A 6632-nucleotide genomic window follows, 5' to 3' on the forward strand; every position below is an offset into this window, starting at 1 on the left:
ATTTGTGTTTTGTAAATTTTAATACAGCACAGTGCTCCTGTCACATAAAGGATCTTTGATTTTTCCACATTTAAGTGCTCTCGTCAAGCACGATCTTTGATTTGTGTTTTGTAAATTTTAATACAGCAGAGTTCTCCTGTCACATAAAGGATCTTTGATTTTTCCACGGTTAAGTGCTCCCGTCAAGCACGATCTTTGATTTGTGTTTTGTAACATGTATTTTTTTTCAAAGATCCTTTATGTGACAGGAGCTCTCTGCTGTATTAAAATTTACAAAACACAAATCAAAGATCGTGCTTGACGGGAGCACTTAACCGTGGAAAAATCAAAGATCCTTTATGTGACAGGAGCACTCTGCTGTATTAAAATTTACAAAACACAAATCAAAGATCCTTTATGTGACAGGAGCACTCTGCTGTATTAAAATTTACAAAACACAAATCAAAGATCGTGCTTGACGGGAGCACTTAAATGTGGAAAAATCAAAGATCCTTTATGTGACAGGAGCACTCTGCTGTATTAAAATTTACAAAACACAAATCAAAGATCCTTTATGTGACAGAAGCACTCTGCTGTATTAAAATTTACAAAACACAAATCAAAGATCGTGCTTGACGGGAGCACTTAAATGTGGAAAAATCAAAGATCCTTTATGTGACAGGAGCACTCTGCTGTATTAACATTTATAAAACACAAATCAAAGATTGTGCTTGACGGGAGCACTTAAATGTGGAAGAATCAAAGATCCTTTATGTGACAGGAGCGCTCTGCTGTATTAAAATTTACAAAACACAAATCAAAGATCGTGCTTGACGGGAGCACTTAAATGTGGAAAAATCAAAGATCCTTTATTAGACAGGAGCTCTCTGTTGTATTAAAATTTACAAAACACAAATCAAAGATCGTGCTTGACGGGAGCACTTGAATGTGGAAAAATCAAAGATCCTTTATTAGACAGGAGCACTCTGCTGTATTAAAATTTACAAAACACAAATCAAAGATCGTGCTTGACGGGAGCACTTAAATGAGGAAAAATCAAAGATCCTTTATGTGACAGGAGCTCTCTGCTGTATTAAAATTTACAAAACACAAATCAAAGATCGTGCTTGACGGGAGCACTTAAATGTGGAAAAATCAAAGATCCTTTATTAGACAGGAGCACTCTGCTGTATTAAAATTTACAAAACACAAATCAAAGATCGTGCTTGACGGGAGCACTTAAATGTGGAAGAATCAAAGATCCTTTATGTGACAGGAGCACTCTGCTGTATTAAAATTTACAAAACACAAATCAAAGATCGTGCTTGACGGGAGCACTTAAATGTGGAAAAATCAAAGATCCTTTATGTGACAGGAGCACTGTGTTGTATTAAAATATACAAAACACAAATCAAAGATCGTGCTTGACGGGAGCACTTAAATGTGGAAAAATCAAAGATCCTTTATTAGACAGGAGCACTCTGCTGTATTAAAATATACAAAACACAAATCAAAGATCGTGCTTGACGGGAGCACTTAAATGTGGAAAAATCAAAGATCCTTTATGTGACAGGAGCACTCTGCTGTATTAAAATTTACAAAACACAAATCAAAGATCGTGCTTGACGGGAGCACTTAAATGAGGAAAAATCAAAGATCCTTTATGTGACAGGAGCTCTCTGCTGTATTAAAATTTACAAAACACAAATCAAAGATCGTGCTTGACGGGAGCACTTAAATGTGGAAAAATCAAAGATCCTTTATGTGACAGGAGCACTCAGCTGTATTAAAATATACAAAACACAAATCAAAGATCGTGCTTGACGGGAGCACTTAAATGTGGAAAAATCAAAGATCCTTTTAGTGACAGGAGCACTCTGCTGTATTAAAATACATGTTACAAAACACAAATCAAAGATCGTGCTTGACGGGAGCACTTAAATGTGGAAAAATCAAAGATCCTTTATGTGACAGGAGCACTCTGCTGTATTAAAATTTACAAAACACAAATCAAAGATCGTGCTTGACGGGAGCACTTAAATGTGGAAAAATCAAAGATCCTTTATGTGACAGGAGCTCTCTGCTGTATTAAAATTTACAAAACACAAATCAAAGATCGTGCTTGACGGGAGCACTTAAATGTGGAAAAATCAAAGATCCTTTATTAGACAGGAGCACTCTGCTGTATTAAAATTTACAAAACACAAATCAAAGATCGTGCTTGACGGGAGCACTTAAATGTGGAAAAATCAAAGATCCTTTATGTGACAGGAGCACTCTGCTGTATTAAAATTTACAAAACACAAATCAAAGATCGTGCTTGACGGGAGCACTTAAATGTGGAAAAATCAAAGATCCTTTATGTGACAGGAGCACTGTGTTGTATTAAAATATACAAAACACAAATCAAAGATCGTGCTTGACGGGAGCACTTAAATGTGGAAAAATCAAAGATCCTTTATTAGACAGGAGCACTCTGCTGTATTAAAATATACAAAACACAAATCAAAGATCGTGCTTGACGGGAGCACTTAAATGTGGAAAAATCAAAGATCCTTTATGTGACAGGAGCACTCTGCTGTATTAAAATTTACAAAACACAAATCAAAGATCGTGCTTGACGGGAGCACTTAAATGAGGAAAAATCAAAGATCCTTTATGTGACAGGAGCTCTCTGCTGTATTAAAATTTACAAAACACAAATCAAAGATCGTGCTTGACGGGAGCACTTAAATGTGGAAAAATCAAAGATCCTTTATGTGACAGGAGCACTCTGCTGTATTAAAATATACAAAACACAAATCAAAGATCGTGCTTGACGGGAGCACTTAAATGTGGAAAAATCAAAGATCCTTTTAGTGACAGGAGCACTCTGCTGTATTAAAATACATGTTACAAAACACAAATCAAAGATCGTGCTTGACGGGAGCACTTAAATGTGGAAAAATCAAAGATCCTTTATGTGACAGGAGCACTCTGCTGTATTAAAATTTACAAAACACAAATCAAAGATCGTGCTTGACGGGAGCACTTAAATGTGGAAAAATCAAAGATCCTTTATGTGACAGGAGCTCTCTGCTGTATTAAAATTTACAAAACACAAATCAAAGATCGTGCTTGACGGGAGCACTTAAATGTGGAAAAATCAAAGATCCTTTATGTGACAGGAGCACTCTGCTGTATTAAAATTTACAAAACACAAATCAAAGATCGTGCTTGACGGGAGCACTTAAATGTGGAAAAATCAAAGATCCTTTATGTGACAGGAGCACTCTGCTGTTTTAAAATACATTTTACAAAACACAAATCAAAGATCGTGCTTGACGGGAGCGCTTAAATGTGGAAAAATCAAAGATCCTTTATGTGACAGGAGCACTCTGCTGTATTAAAATATACAAAACACAAATCAAAGATCGTGCTTGACGGGAGCACTTAAATGTGGAAAAATCAAAGATCCTTTATGTGACAGGAGCACTCTGCTGTATTAAAATTTACAAAACACAAATCAAAGATCGTGCTTGACGGGAGCACTTAAATGTGGAAAAATCAAAGATCCTTTATGTGACAGGAGCACTCTGCTGTATTAAAATTTACAAAACACAAATCAAAGATCGTGCTTGACGGGAGCACTTAAATGTGGAAAAATCAAAGATCCTTTATTAGAAAGGAGCACTCTGCTGTATTAAAATTTACAAAACACAAATCAAAGATCGTGCTTGACGGGAGCACTTAAATGTGGAAAAATCAAAGATCCTTGATGTGACAGGAGCACTCTGCTGTATTAAAATTTACAAAACACAAATCAAAGATCGTGCTTGACGGGAGCACTTAAATGTGGAAAAATCAAAGATCCTTTATGTGACAGGAGCTCTCTGCTGTATTAAAATTTACAAAACACAAATCAAAGATCGTGCTTGACGGGAGCACTTAAATGTGGAAAAATCAAAGATCCTTTATTAGACAGGAGCACTCTGCTGTATTATAATTTACAAAACACAAATCAAAGATCGTGCTTGACGGGAGCACTTAAATGTGGAAGAATCAAAGATCCTTTATGTGACAGGAGCACTCTGCTGTATTAAAATTTACAAAACACAAATCAAAGATCGTGCTTGACGGGAGCACTTAAATGTGGAAAAATCAAAGATCCTTTATGTGACAGGAGCACTCTGCTGTATTAAAATATACAAAACACAAATCAAAGATCGTGCTTGACGGGAGCACTTAAATGCGGAAAAATCAAAGATCCTTTCTTTGACAGGAGCACTGTGCTGTATTAAAATATACAAAACACAAATCAAAGATCGTGCTTGACGGGAGCACTTAAATGTGGAAAAATCAAAGATCCTTTATGTGACAGGAGCTCTCTGCTGTATTAAAATTTACAAAACACAAATCAAAGATCGTGCTTGACGGGAGCACTTAAATGTGGAAAAATCAAAGATCCTTTATGTGACAGGAGCACTCTGCTGTATTAAAATTTACAAAACACAAATCAAAGATCGTGCTTGACGGGAGGACTTAAATGTGGAAAAATCAAAGATCCTTTATGTGACAGGAGCACTCTGCTGTATTAAAATTTACAAAACACAAATCAAAGATCGTGCTTGACGGGAGCACTTAAATGTGGAAAAATCAAAGATCCTTTATGTGACAGGAGCACTCTGCTGTATTAAAATATACAAAACACAAATCAAAGATCGTGCTTGACGGGAGCACTTAAATGTGGAAAAATCAAAGATCCTTTTAGTGACAGGAGCACTCTGCTGTATTAAAATACATGTTACAAAACACAAATCAAAGATCGTGCTTGACGGGAGCACTTAAATGTGGAAAAATCAAAGATCCTTTATGTGACAGGAGCACTCTGCTGTATTAAAATTTACAAAACACAAATCAAAGATCGTGCTTGACGGGAGCACTTAAATGTGGAAAAATCAAAGATCCTTTATGTGACAGGAGCACTCTGCTGTATTAAAATTTACAAAACACAAATCAAAGATCTGCTTGACGGGAGCACTTAAATGTGGAAAAATCAAAGATCCTTTATTAGAAAGGAGCACTCTGCTGTATTAAAATTTACAAAACACAAATCAAAGATCGTGCTTGACGGGAGCACTTAAATGTGGAAAAATCAAAGATCCTTGATGTGACAGGAGCACTCTGCTGTATTAAAATTTACAAAACACAAATCAAAGATCGTGCTTGACGGGAGCACTTAAATGTGGAAAAATCAAAGATCCTTTATGTGACAGGAGCACTCTGCTGTATTAAAATTTACAAAACACAAATCAAAGATCGTGCTTGACGGGAGCACTTAAATGTGGAAGAATCAAAGATCCTTTATGTGACAGGAGCACTCTGCTGTATTAAAATTTACAAAACACAAATCAAAGATCGTGCTTGACGGGAGCACTTAAATGTGGAAAAATCAAAGATCCTTTATGTGACAGGAGCACTCTGCTGTATTAAAATTTACAAAACACAAATCAAAGATCGTGCTTGACGGGAGCACTTAAATGTGGAAAAATCAAAGATCCTTTATGTGACAGGAGCACTCTGCTGTATTAAAATATACAAAACACAAATCAAAGATCGTGCTTGACGGGAGCACTTAAATGCGGAAAAATCAAAGATCCTTTCTTTGACAGGAGCACTGTGCTGTATTAAAATATACAAAACACAAATCAAAGATCGTGCTTGACGGGAGCACTTAAATGTGGAAAAATCAAAGATCCTTTATGTGACAGGAGCACTCTGCTGTATTAAAATTTACAAAACACAAATCAAAGATCGTGCTTGACGGGAGCACTTAAATGTGGAAGAATCAAAGATCCTTTATGTGACAGGAGCACTCTGCTATATTAAAATTTACAAAACACAAATCAAAGATCGTGCTTGACGGGAGCACTTAAATGTGGAAAAATCAAAGATCCTTTATGTGACAGGAGCACTCTGCTGTATTAAAATTTACAAAACACAAATCAAAGATCGTGCTTGACGGGAGCACTTAAATGTGGAAAAATCAAAGATCCTTTATGTGACAGGAGCACTCTGCTGTATTAAAATATACAAAACACAAATCAAAGATCGTGCTTGACGGGAGCACTTAAATGCGGAAAAATCAAAGATCCTTTCTTTGACAGGAGCACTCTGCTGTATTAAAATATACAAAACACAAATCAAAGATCGTGCTTGACGGGAGCACTTAAATGTGGAAAAATCAAAGATCCTTTATGTGACAGGAGCACTCTGCTGTTTTAAAATTTACAAAACACAAATCAAAGATCGTGCTTGACGGGAGCACTTAAATGTGGAAAAATCAAAGATCCTTTATGTGACAGGAGCACTCTGCTGTATTAAAATACATGTTACAAAACACAAATCAAAGATCGTGCTTGACGGGAGCACTTAAATGTGGAAAAATCAAAGATCCTTTATGTGACAGGAGCACTCTGCTGTATTAAAATTTACAAAACACAAATCAAAGATCGTGCTTGACGGGAGCACTTAAATGTGGAAAAATCAAAGATCCTTTATGTGACAGGAGCACTCTGCTGTATTAAAATTTACAAAACACAAATCAAAGATCGTGCTTGACGGGAGCACTTAAATGTGGAAAAATCAAAGATCCTTTATTAGAAAGGAGCACT

The sequence above is a fragment of the Entelurus aequoreus genome, linkage group LG23, assembly GCF_033978785.1.
Source record: "Entelurus aequoreus isolate RoL-2023_Sb linkage group LG23, RoL_Eaeq_v1.1, whole genome shotgun sequence".
Classification (NCBI taxonomy): domain Eukaryota; kingdom Metazoa; phylum Chordata; class Actinopteri; order Syngnathiformes; family Syngnathidae; genus Entelurus; species Entelurus aequoreus.